At 45.2% G+C, this 13,608-nt stretch overlaps 1 protein-coding gene across 5 annotated transcripts in view; it reads left to right on the forward strand.

Annotated features, from left to right (window-relative positions):
- Positions 1-513: 513 nt before the first annotated feature.
- The window catches only part of LOC106587553 (tyrosine-protein kinase CSK), a 37,296-nt gene continuing 24,201 nt past the window's right edge, over positions 514-13,608 (forward strand). For 2 of the 5 annotated variants that reach the window (XM_014176052.2, XM_014176053.2), the window contains exon 1: positions 514-719. The gene's annotated coding sequence lies outside the window, so the exon portion shown is untranslated. Of the gene's footprint in view, positions 1,116-13,608 lie in introns of all 5 variants that reach the window. The other 3 variants (XM_014176054.2, XM_014176055.2, XM_014176056.2) reach the window with 2 other exon arrangements.

A 13,608-nucleotide genomic window follows, 5' to 3' on the forward strand; every position in this document is an offset into this window, starting at 1 on the left:
CGAGGTACTGAGGATGCATTTTCACAGGTTGTCCACCAGATGGTTCTAAGTAGCCACAACCTGAGGAAGCTACAAGGTAGCCAGTGCTGTCCTGGGATGATGTCAAAAGTTTGCCTCGGTTTCTCTTTTTACATTACTAATGGGAAAGCCAGACATGTTTAATTATGCTTAGTGCTGGCAGCGTTGTGATGAATGCATGCAAAGGTGGCAAAAGTCATCAGAATTGATACTGCCTTGGAGAACATTTAACAAGATCAGGCATTTCATTCAAATGGTAAAAAAAAAAAAAAGTTAATGACGTATCAGTGGTGAAGGACCATACCATTAGGTATTCTTCTCTCGATATCGTTTTCCTGAAAACTGCAACTTGGCCGCATTTTGTTAGGGAGATATTATTTTTTGCTTCCACATCACTGGTTTGACCACAAGGTCGTGCTCACAGCTCACACTTCTTCAGTCAGCTGAAATTCTCTTGTGTGTTGCTGCCAATAAATGAGCGCATGCGTACTGCTGCTGGTTGGAAGGAAGGAGGGGGAGACCATCCATTTCATTTACGAGGCCTGTGCGATCTCCTCATAGAGCGATCGTCCAAACGTCAAATTGGGATATTCTTATTTTTACGGTAGACAAACTGGATGCTCGAAATAACAGACATCATCTTCATGGCCTGCCGCGTTAAGTTGTAAAGAAATCTGGTCAACATAAAGCGATAGCTTACGGTGAGTTGTTGCACACTCAAGCAGTGTCTCTAGCGCCGTGCTGCAGCACACCATCTCAGCACGGGAAAGCTTGAGAATATTTTGAAATATTAGGCGGTTTTGTATTTTTGAACTGAGTTTCTTACCACCGTTATAGCTACATCTATTAGATGTAATTCCAAGTTGTTTTGAATTGTTCAACGGCTCCACCTATTTAACCGGTGCTGTTAGCTAGCTAGCTACATTATTAGCAACCTCCGCGTTCCTTCGATCAGTCACATTGACTGACTGGTGCCGCGACCAGGAGGGTCAGCCAATTGATGGAACCAAAGGGTTATTTGACGGGTAGTTTGTCTGAGTTGTTTGTGTTGTGGCCGCTGACAGCTCAGCAATAACGACAAGGAAAACAGGAAGTGGGTATGTTATTGTCTACAAGGAAAAATGTGTCACTGCATGCCTGAATTGTATTGTTAATCGCCTGGCCTCGTGCATAGCTCAATGTAGTTACTGTGTTGTGAGTGAATATGGTTCTGTGTCCATACTAATATCTGTCAATTTGTGATTTGTTCATTGTTGATAATCAATACTCTGTCAACACGTTTTCTAACATTGTTGTCCCTGTCATTACAAATGTTGCAATGTAACCCCATGTTATGGCGTGCTGTCGCATGCCTGTCTGAAACCATCACACTTAGCTACAACCTTGTCTTTGTCATTATGAGCCATAGCGGTAATTAGAAGCTAGCGCATTTGGTTATGTCCAGTTGTTTTGGTTGTGTCTTCTGGTATTAGTTAGGCTGTAGGCTTACATGCCATTGGAAATATAATATTGTGAATGTGACAGAGCACCATAATATTGTTGTACTTGGCATGATGTGCTCTGTTAGGTTTAAAGAAACAGGTGTCAAAAGCCTATAATGAATGCAGTGTGAAATATTTTGTTTTACTTTTCAGGGGTCATGGATGGTCACATGAACAATTTGGGCATCACAGAGGAGTAATGAACAAAATCACTTCTCTGCCTATGAAATGCCCCATCTTCACTATCTGGTTATTACATTTACGTCATTTAGCAGATGCTCTTATCCAGAGCGACTTACAAATTGGTGCATTTACCTTATGATATCCAGTGGAACAACCACTTTACAATAGTACATCTGTATCTTTTTTGGGGGGAGGGTTAGAAGGATTACTTAATCCTATCCCAGGTATTCCTTAGAGGTGGGGTTTCTGGTGTCTCCGGAAGGTGGTGATTGACTCCGCTGTCCTGGCGTCGTGAGGGAGCTTGTTCCACCATTGGGGTGCCAGAGCAGCTAACAGTTTTGACTGGGCTGAGCGGGAACTGTGCTTCCTCAGAGGTAGGGAGGCGAGCAGGCCAGAGGTGGATAAACGCAGTGCTTTTCTTTGGGTGTAGGGCCTGATCAGAGCCTGAAGGTACGGAGGTGCCGTTCCCCTCACAGCTCCGTAGGCAAGCACCATGGTCTTGTAGCAGATGCGAGCTTCAACTGGAAGCCAGTGGAGTGTGCGGAGGAGCAGGGTGACGTGAGAGAACTTGGGAAGGTTGAACACCAGACGGGCTGCGGCGTTCTGGATGAGTTGTAGGGGTTTAATGGCACAGGCAGGGACTCCCGCCAACAGCGAGTTGTAGTAATCCAGACGGGAGATGACAAGTGCCTGGATTAGGACCTGCGCCGCTTCCTGTGTGAGGCAGGGTCGTACTCTGCGAATGTTGTAGAGCATGAACCTACAGGATCGGGTCACCGCCTTGATGTTAGTAGAGAACGACAGGGTGTTGTCCAGGGTCACGCCAAGGCTCTTAGCACTCTGGGAGGAGGACACAATGGAGTTGTCAACCGTGATGGCGAGATCATGGAACGGGCAGTCCTTCCCCGGGAGGAAGAGCAGCTCCGTCTTGCCGAGGTTCAGCTTGAGGTGGTGATCCGTCATCCACACTATGTCTGCCAGACATGCAGAGATGCGATTCGCCACCTGGTTATCAGAAGGGGGAAAGGAGAAGATTAATTGTGTGTCGTCTGCGTAGCAATGATAGGAGAGACCATGTGAGGATATGACATATTAAGTGCCAAGTGTAATGTAGCAGATACTGTAGCTTTGGGTTTTCCATTAGAGAAAAATCTGTTATCAAGATGGTGGAAGGAGTTGATCCTGGCTTTCATTATCCCCTGAGGTATCTGGAAACCAGACTGCAACATGTTTGGGCTCTGTATGTTGTCTGAGCTGGGCCTTCTGCTGCCTTGTTGGGTTGTCCACCTGGCACATGGAGACTGAGTGAGTGGTTGCGTCCCTATTATCCCAAAGTGTGCTCTTGTGCATTTACATTTACATTTTAGTCATTTAGCAGACGCTCTTATCCAGAGCGACTTACATTAGTGAGTGCATACATTTTTGTATTTTTTTTTTTTTGTATTGGCCCCCCGTGGGAATCGAACCCACAACCCTGGCATTGCACACACCATGCTGGCGTTGCAAACACCATGCTCTACCAACTGAGCCACAGGGAAGGCCGTGCACTCAAGGTAAGTGAGCAAGTATGCGCTTAGGGCATAAGGGTAGGCTATAGAATTGGTATGCAGTAATTGAAGACAGGGCTGTTCTCATCTCTATCTGTAAAGGCAAGCAGACCATCTACTGATACCCTGATGAAGGCAGTTGTCGAAAGGTAATGTTTAAGAAGTTTGCAAGCAAACTTCCATTTTGCTACCCAGAGTTGCTGAATAGATAGGTTAGCTGACAACGTCATGAAAATGATGAGCACGCTTCCATGGGGCAGAAGTCAGCGTGTTGTGATTCTGGATGGCCAGATTGTCATTCTTGCAAGTAAACTACCATTTGGGAATTGTAAGTGGCTCATTTCATCTTATTGATACCATGTCTTGTTTTGAGGTGTTTTAACAAATTTTATGTCAGTGCTAATATGGTCGAAATTCGCTAGCTTGCTAACCTGCAACTGTAACAATGTATTTGAGAGACAAGTGCTCATGGTGTAATTTTATTTGATAAACCTTGGACACAATATACACGTTGTCCACAATCTACGGAATGCATGACCACACCAAACCACCAATACACCTTCTGCTCTGTGTTAATAGCTCACTCTGCAGTATTGATCGACTGATGGATTGGTTGACTGACGGTAGGTTTCATTAGCCACTGAGCAGGGCAGGCTGAAGAAGACTAGAGGTGTCAGCTGAAGCTCATTTCTGCTCTCCCTTGTCTCTATGAAGTATTTAGTATCTCAGAGCTCAGCAGGAAGGGAGGTAATGGCTGCTCTCTGTCTGCTCTACACTCTCTCATTAGACATCTTAAGCCTGGCCAACAGGCCACGGACCCTGACCTTTAAACAGTTGCCACTTTCTATTTCTTTCTCCTCCCAAATGTATATATATTTTTATTTTCTCTGGAATGCATGTTGGTTTTCGTTTGTAGATTTTGTGTAGTCCTCAATTTGAAAGTGGCATTAAGATGATCTGGCGGGCACTAGACTAGCATACCTAGATGTTCCTGTTTTTATTCCCTTTTACCTCCATCAACCTCAGTCAGTTTAAGCTGGCTTGGCATAGTTGTTTTTAGAGGAGAAATGTAGTTTTGAGGTTAATGAGTTGGTTAGTTGTTGTGTGTGTCTGAGCGGTGCCTGTGCAGGTTGTTAGGGGCCGGGAAGGAAAGAAATTGCCCCACACCCCCTGCTGTCTCGTTCAACAAGGCACTTCAGGGGCATGAATTTGAGTTACATTCTGTTTCTTGAATATCTAGCAGGAATATGGCGAGAGAAGTAGCCTAGGCCTAGATGGTGTTTGTTGACATGCACTCTGACCCCTGGCTTCTGTATGTGGTGGATCATGCTAGGATCAATTTAAGTTATCCAATCAGAACCATGTCATACTAACATAACACGTTTTAGTAGCACCACCATAAGTGTACTACAATGCGCTATAATTCTTTTCACACACTGCAGTCAGTGTGCAGCTTTCAATGAGGCTGGCCTTGTAGTCGTTCAGCTTCGTATTATTCTATGTCATTAAAACAACCCTGGCACTGTGGTCTCTATGTAACATGGGAGTGGAGGTGGCAGAGAGCCATATTAGCCCAGCTCTCTTCTCTTCCTCTGTTGCTCCTGTCTACTCCCTGTTCGAGCAGCTGTGGAAGGAAGGAAGGAGCAGTGTTGTGTTGGGGCCCACAGGGAGGGCGAGACCCCTCAGGCCCTGCCTACCGCCCAGCAGAATGGGGGCATTGTGGTGGCGGTCTGAGGCACAAACACAGTGGGCGAGCATCTCCATCTGGGTAGCGGCTGGCCAGGCAGGCTGCTCCTTGAGGGGGCATGTATTTCCTGCTACTGGGCCTGCTGGACAGCCACAGGGACCCTCACACTTCTAAGGAGAGCACAGCTGCTGGCCTGACACAAACACACTGAGACCCAGTGAGACACTCACTCCCTGCTGAGAATCATTTTACACCAATCTGGCCCTAAACCCAGATTAGAATAATTGCTTAAGGTGCTATTTGTGTAATTGAGTGTTTGTATGGGTGTGTAAGAGCACACTTCTTCTATAAAAGGTCCTACACAGATGTTGGTAGAATGTGGTTATCGTTTTAACACACTCACAGGTTTACTGACTAAGAATCACATTCACACCACCACTTTCAGTAACTGTTGCCTTCACAGGTCAACCGCAGTGTGTGTGTCACCGAGAAGGGTGACATTGTTAACTTGACAAGCCGACAGCAGCGCTGCCTGCCGTATCTGAGACCTGATGCAACCCAAACCTTCTTTTTTTTATCTCAGTAATCACTCTCAACAGGAAGTGATGATTTAAAGACAGCACCGAGAGACATTCCACAGCTCAATATAGTAGACAGACAGATTTATAGGAGAGGTGATTGAAGCTCAGTCACTGAATGCCATCTTTCCCATGTTGCCTTACTCCTATGTTTTCAATCTCTTGTAGAACACCATTGCACAACCCCCTGTTGTGTGAACGGTCAGGTGGCCACGGTTAATTATTCAAATGTTGGGCTTTGGAAGGCCTCAGTCAGGGTTTTGTGTTTGTAGGAGCTGATTTGAATTAATGAGCAAAAGATAAATGTTGCACTGATGGGAACAGAAGGTCACTTCCTCCTACAGACTGAGCCATGCAGAAGAGCTCACATCAAGACACTTTGTTACGTACTGGGCTGGCTGTGGCTGGCTAACCTGGCTGGCTGTGGCTGGCTAACCTGGCTGGCTGTGGCTGGCTAACCTGGCTGGCTGTGGCTGGCTAACCTGGCTGGCTGTGGCTGGCTAACCTGGCTGGCTGTGGCTGGCTAACCTGGCTGGCTGTGGCTGGCTAACCTGACTGGCTGTGGCCTGACCCTTGTTTGGCATCGTAGACTCTGATCGTGGCATTTGATCTGGGAGCGGGCATATCATAGAAATGTCATGTCAGTAGCTAGGCCTAGCCTGCACATCAGCCATATTGAGTGTACAGAAGTGTTTTGTCAAATTGCTGTGGACTGGGGGCTTAGTCTGTTTGGCCTATTTCTGTTGGGGATGTGGTATTAATACGTGACCCTCATTGTCTTGTCCACACAGAGCTGAGGTTGTTCTGGCCCTGTGGTCACCTAGCTAGCAGGAAGTGTTGCGAAGTCACTGCAGGGAAGAGATGTATGCTGCTTGCCTGTCCTGTACTTTAGCCTGGGGTTTCCCCTGCTGTCCCCGCACTTCCCTAGGAGCAGCTCTATTGTAGATGCCTAACTTTGGATTTTGAGCCCTCAATGAAAGGGAGAGAAAATGATGTTGGTTGTTATGTAACTGATGGGGCCGTGGGGGGTAGACTCATATAGCCTAACTACACTTGTTGACAGACTGACCTGTTTGTATGGAACACGGGATAAGTCCTAGATGATACATCTGTCTCAGTGGGGAAGCCATCTACTTTCATCTGCTGTTTGATGGAATTTAGGCCAACTTGTACAAGTTAACTTCAAATAACAACCAGCATCAAAGACAGAGGAATTCTCAACAATGGATCAGTAGACACTTAAAAGAGTTCATGAATCTAGACTTTTGTAACAGTTTTACCTGACACCCTCTTTGAGCTCTTTGATAATTATGCAGGTTATAGGCTAGGTTTACTTCCTGAAAGCAGATGATTTCAAGGATTTTATCAGCTTGCAAGTCACCTCTGAACTTGATGTAGCACGTTTGACTCAACAGCAGGCCAAAGGCAGCCCTCATCCAAGGGCTAGCTGGCCAATCAGGATGTACCAAGACAAGAGCTCAGACATGAGACCGATTTCTGGAAAACGAGAGGAACTTGCATCAGCTATTGATTGATACTAAAGGAGGATGATGGCTCTGGTAGTCTGTGCATGCTTAGTGATGTGCTTGTCTGTAGTCTCTATCTTTCAGACTACTCTGCTATAGTGGGGGGCTGGTCATGTTCTTTGTGAAAGCCTTCCACCGTACAGCCATGTTGTATTATCACCCTTATTACTAAGAAAAGCAGCACTAGTTTAATTCTCTCAAAGCTCTCTTCAGTCCTTGACTGGGGTGCTGAGTGTGTCAACTAGCAGTGTCATTAACACTGCAAAAATAGCTATAATTACTATTTGCAGTAATTGTTACTACTTCACACAACTCCTGGAACGTCTTCAATTCTGAGTATGCCAATTCAGTTTCCTGTGTCTAAGAATAGTAGCTTCAGGAAATGAGTTGACTGTCAGACACTGCTCTTGTAGTGGTTTATGTCTGTTATTGGATAGGCCACCTGGTATGGAGAGCTGATGTCCAGTCTGAACAGTGCTGCTCTGCTCTTTACACACACGTCATTCTGCTGACAGGCGACCTAGCTGCTGCATCTCTCCAGGCCTTTGTGTTACTGTATCAGGGTCGGCTTTGGGGAAAATAAACCCCTGCCATCGCTAGTTTCTCCCCAACCAACTCCTCTGAACCTCTGGGGAATGTTATAATGTGCCAGACAGTCATTCTGCATGTTCTGACCCTGTTAGATGTTGGTTGGTTTGTTTTGCAGCATTAACCTCATTGTGGTGAGGCAGGGACTCGGGTAGAGTTTGGGTGAGTATTAAAGCTCAGACACACCGGTAGGATTGTCAAACATTTGCCTGCCGACAGTACTTAGCACCTCTGAACAGAGTGTCGGCGGTCAATCCCTTTTTGTGTTCACACAGCAAAGACCTTGGAATTCGTCAGCCACTCAGCCTTGTTAAAATACTCCAAACCAGAAGGTTGCAGTAGCGTTGTTTGGCAATGCCTATCTGTGCTTATGGTCTAGATTCCAAGCTATCTGCGCTAATGTTGCTTTTTTTTCTCCATAATTCCATATTGCCGGTGCCAGCCCATAGCCAAATGTTTGGCTAGCTAGCTAATGTTAGCATGTTCACTAGCTAGAACAACAGTGCAGTGTCCTTAGCTAGCTGACACAGGCAGCTGTTTTAATGGAAACTAGCTAATCCATTGTGATTTAATTATGTCAATACTAGCTACAGTGGTTAGCTAGCTTGGAGGAAGTAGATGGTGTTTTGTGCATTGCGTCTGTGCACTTTGCAAGCTACCATCCTATGGCCTACATTGCATATTAAGTGTGACTGGCTCATCTGTAGATGTATGGTGAAAATGCCCTTATTGTTTTTATTTAAAAAATATTTTTTTGTTGGCTCCCCATGTGTTGTTTTGTGATCTTTAATTGGCTCAAAGTCGAGTTGTTGGCCACTGACGAGCATTGCGATCCTAAAAGTAGAATCCGTAGGGTCTTTGCTATTGGGTTGGTACGCAGCAGGTACCACTTTTGTTCTAGCAAGAGAAGGAACGTCCTCCAAATGTCATAAGTACCAATCGGCAGTGAGATTCTGTGTTTAAATGCTTCAGGAGTAGCTCCTGCCTTCATGTAGCTTAGTTGAATGGTTTCAGATGGAGCAGTGCATTAGAGGTCCTCACAGTGGGATGTTCCCTTTCACCTATGGATCAATATTGAGATTTAGGGTTATCCTAAATGAATCTTACATTTGTGTAGGCTAGGGTTACCAGCACCCTAACCTCTGCCTTGCGATGCTACTCTTTGCTCTGCTCCATGGCTCGTGTTTCCCTGGACTTTGACCTCTGCTGGGCCTGACCTGGCTGGGGTGTTATCGTTTGTCCAAACAGTTAAATGTTTTGCCCCGAAAACTAGTTTCTATTCAGGTACCCTGGTTCTCGACCCTGCCCTGTGCAACTGGGTCCTGGACTTTCTGACGGGCCGCCCCCAGGTGGTGAAGGTAGGAAACAACACCTCCACTTCGCTTATCCTCAACACTGGGGTCCCACAAGGGTGCATTCTCAGCCCCCACCTGTACTCCCTGTTCACCCATGACTACGTGGCCATGCACGCCTCCCAACTCAATCATCACGTTTGCAAACGACACTACAGTAGTAGGCCTGATTACCAACAACGACGAGATAGCCTACAGGGAGGAGGTGAGGGCACTCGGAGTGTGGTGTCAGGAAAATAACCACTCACTCAATGTCAGTAAAACAAAAGGGATGATCGTGGACTTCAGGAAACCTCAAAGGGAGCACCCCCTTTCCACATCGACGGGACCACAGTGGAGAAGGTGGAAAGCTTCCAAGTTCCTCGGTGTACATATCACCAAACAGATATGGTCCACGCACACACAGTGTGGTGAAGGTGCAGCGGTGCCTCTTCATCCTCATGAGACTGAAAAAAATTGGCTTGTCACTGAAAACCCTCACTAACTTTTATAGGTGCACAATTGAGAGCATCCTGTCGGGCTGTATCACCGCCTGGTACGGCAACAGCACCGCTCACAACCACAGGGCTCTCCAGAGGGTGGTGCGGTCTGCACAACGCATCACCGGGGGCAAACTACCTGCCCTCCAGGATACCTTCGACACCCGATGTCACAGGAAGGCAAAAAAGATCATCAAGGACAATAACCACCCGAGCCACTGCCTGTTCACCCCGCTTCCATCCAGAAGGCGAGGTCAGTACAGATGCATCAAAGCTGGGACAGAGAGAGAAGCTGTTTTTTAATCTCAAGGCCATCAGTTTCTTAACCTCTTGGGGCTAGGTGGGACGCTAGCGTGCCACCCGTGGTGCACTCCATCAACAGCAGGTGCATTTCAAGAGCGGCAAATTTGAATCCAAATAAATGTCAAAATTCAAATTTTTCAAAAATACAACTATGTTACACCATTTGAAAGATAAACATCTCCTTAATCTAACCACGTTTTACGATTTCAAAAAGGTTTTACGGCGAAAGCATAAATTTAGAGTATGTTAGGACAGTACATTTACAAGAGTTGTGTGTAATGTTTTGTCAAGTCAAAGACAGGGTCACCAAAACCATAAAACCAGCTAAAATGATGCACTAACCTTTTACAATCTCCATCAGATGACACTCCTAGGACATTATGTTAGACAATGCATGCATTTTTAGTTCTATCAAGTTCATATTTATATCCAAAAACAGCGTTTTACTATGGCATTGATGTTGAGGAAATCGTTTCCCTCCAATAACCGGCAGTCAAGTCAGCGTCAGAAATTAAATAATTAAAATTAGAAAACATTGGTAAAATATTATATTGTCATTTAAAGAATTATAGATTTACATCTCTTGAACGCAATCAACTTGCCAGATTTAAAAATAACCTTACTGGGAAATCACACTTTGCAATAATCTGAGCACTGCGCCCAGAAAAATACGCGTTGCGATACAGACTAGACGTCATGTTGGGGAGATCTAAAATCGAAAATACTATGTAAATAATCCATTACCTTTGATTCTCTTCATCAGATGTCACTTCCAGGTATCACAGGTCCATAACGAATGTAGTTTTGTTCAAAAAAGCTCATCATTTATGTCCAAAATCTCCGTCTCGTTAGCACATGATGTAAGCCAGCCGGACTTCTCGTCATGAACGAGGGGAAAAAATATATTTCCGTTCGTTCAAACATGTCAAACGTTGTATAGCATAAATCATTAGGGCCTTTTTAACCAGAACATGAATAATATTCAAGGTGGACGAATGCATACTCTTTTATAACGTATTGGAACGAGGGTACCCAACATGAACTAGCGCGACCCGCCAGGTGTCTAATGGGACATCACCGTTCCATGGCTCTTGTTCGGTCAGATCTCCCTCCAGAAGACTCAAAACACTTTGTAAAGGCTGGTGACATCTAGTGGAAGCAATAGGAAGTGCCAAAATATTCCTAAACCCCTGTGTTTTTCAATGGGATAGGTTTAAAGTCAATACAACACATCAGGTATCCACTTCCTGTCAGAAAATGTCTCAGGGTTTTGCCTGCCAAATGAGTTCTGTTATACTCACAGACACCATTCAAACAGTTTTGGAAACTTTAGAGTGTTTTCTATCCATATATAATAAGTATATGCATATTCTAGTTACTGGGTAGGATTAGTAACCAGATTAAATCGGGTACATTTTTTTTATCCAGACGTGCAAATGCTGCCCCCTAGACCCAACAGGTTAAACAGCCATCACTAGCACAGAGAGGCGGCTGCCCACTTGGACTTAATATCATTGGCCTCTTTAATAAATGGAACACTAGTCACTTTAATAACGCCACTTTAAGAACGTTTACATATCTTGCATATACTGTATCCTACACTGTCTATTGCATCTTAGCCGATCTGTCACTGCTCGTCCATATATTTTTAGATATCCTATTCCTTTACTGGATTGTTAGATATTAGGTTTTGTTGTGGAATTGTTATTACCTGTTAGATACTGCTGCACTGTCGGATCTAGAAGCATAAGCATTTCGCTACACTCGCAATAACATCTCCCATCCATGTGTATGTGACTAATTTGATCTAACCGCATTGCAAAGCACATGGCTAACAGTCTAGCTATGGTTCCGTCATAGACGTGGAAATGCCAATGGCCTGTATTTATGTTGAGTTTAAGTCTGGACCAGTGTTTGTGCATGAGGTTATCTTCACCCACAGTATGTGAGGCTATTGTACAGTCATAAACAACCTGTTGGCCTTGTCTCTATGCTCTCTGCTCCACAGGGCTCCCTGCAACTGCTGCCCCTGCAAACATTTGCAGTTTACTTTGCAGAAATCCTCTCTAAGCATCTCTCACTAGGCCTATGATCTCATAGATTTTCACGCACACACACCCCTTATCTCTGATGGCCTCTTTTTATGCAGGTCAGACAAAAAGAGGCCTCTTGGTGCAGCACACACTCCATTTCTCAGCCTATCAGGGGAATCTCTCATGTAGCCTATCCCTCTTCTCTCTGCACACTCCTCTTAATGGGATCAATTCTGCCTGCCACTCTAGTCACTTTATAATGCAGTCAGTGGGCGTAGGATAAGATGGCTTTCATTTTACCACTGTTGGACATGTTTTAAGTTCTCTCCAACCCTACCTGTCTTCACAGCCTTGAGCATTGAGACACCTGCTTGCTTTCTTGCCCTCATTTTGTTAAATGTGTTTGTTAATGTTGGTTGCTTGAGATTCTAATGAAAACTTGTCCACACATTGCTTGGCGCCTTGGCACCTCAGAGAGGGAGACAGTATGCAGGCCTGTGTGGTATAATAATGTCATTGAGAGAAGGATTCTTTATATCAGTAATGATGAATGGTTTGCCTCTGAGATGAGCTCTTCACAGCTCCGCTCATACAAAGTTGTTAAGAAAATAACTGAATACAAAAGTATATGATGCCAGCGTGTCTGTTCTGGCTACATCTTTTGTGTCTTTCTGGCTGTGTGACTATGTTGAGTGTGATGTGACTTGATGTGGGCTGGGTGAATCTAGGCCATATGTAGAGATGAGGAGACAGAACACACTTCAGCACACTGTCCTGACCTGGAGCTCCAGGACTTGCTGTCTTGCCCTCACTAAACCCTAATGTCTGCACAATATGACCATTCTCATTTCCCTATCAAGAATTCATTGCCTTCATTACAATGAAGGATGTTTATTTATTCTGCTTTTCATTTGTTGAATATCTTTATTGACATCTCTTTCTGTGAGACAAAGATAATATCAGAAGATATTCATGAATTGTAGCCTACCACAATTGCCTTTTTTGTCTCATCAGGAGCCTAGCATATATCTTTAGAGGATATATGAGGAAGAGAATTCAATTCCACTCTCTGTGTGAGCGTACATGTGAGTCTCTGTGGAGGGTGCTAATGTAAGTCTGTTTTATTATTCACAGGCTAGCTGTGTGTGTGTGTGACTATTCGCAGTGCTGGCTGGTGTACAGTAAGGTCCGATGGCCGCCGGGTGTGGCTCCATTATTCATGTTTAGTGTCCGAGTGAAACAACTCTCACAGGGGACCAGTACGGAAAAGTATGACAATGTATGCAATGTATGCACTCACTACTGTTAAGTCGCTCTGGGTAAGAGCTTCTGCAAAATTACTAAAATGTAAAGGACTCACTGTCACTGCAGCCCTGAAGCCTTTACCACAGCAGCACGGGACAGCCCTTCACCCCATAACCTCTCATCTCTCTGTTCGCCTCCCTCACTTCCTCTGTTCTCTCCTTTGTATTTCCTGTCACTCTTCTTCCTTCACTCTCCCCTGCCACAGTCTGTCAGTTGGAGATGAGTGATTTGCGTTGTTGTACCAGCACCCTGCTCTGCTGAACCCTCTCATTGCTGTGTGTGATGAGGCTCTTTGTCACCTATTACTCTGGCTTCTCCTGTAGACGGAGTGGGGAGCTGTACAATTAGGCACAGACTGAGGCAGGCAGACTGCTTCTCTGCGTGTTTAAGACACTGCAGCAGTCTATTTGGCTGCTAGTGCCGGTAACCTGCTGTCAGGACCGAGCACAGTCATTTCTCTCTCTCACACTCTCACTCACTCTCACACTGTCTCAGCCTCCCAAATCCCCTTTCATTGCTCAAGCTCCT

Source organism: Salmo salar, chromosome ssa26, assembly GCF_905237065.1.
Source record: "Salmo salar chromosome ssa26, Ssal_v3.1, whole genome shotgun sequence".
Taxonomy (NCBI): domain Eukaryota; kingdom Metazoa; phylum Chordata; class Actinopteri; order Salmoniformes; family Salmonidae; genus Salmo; species Salmo salar.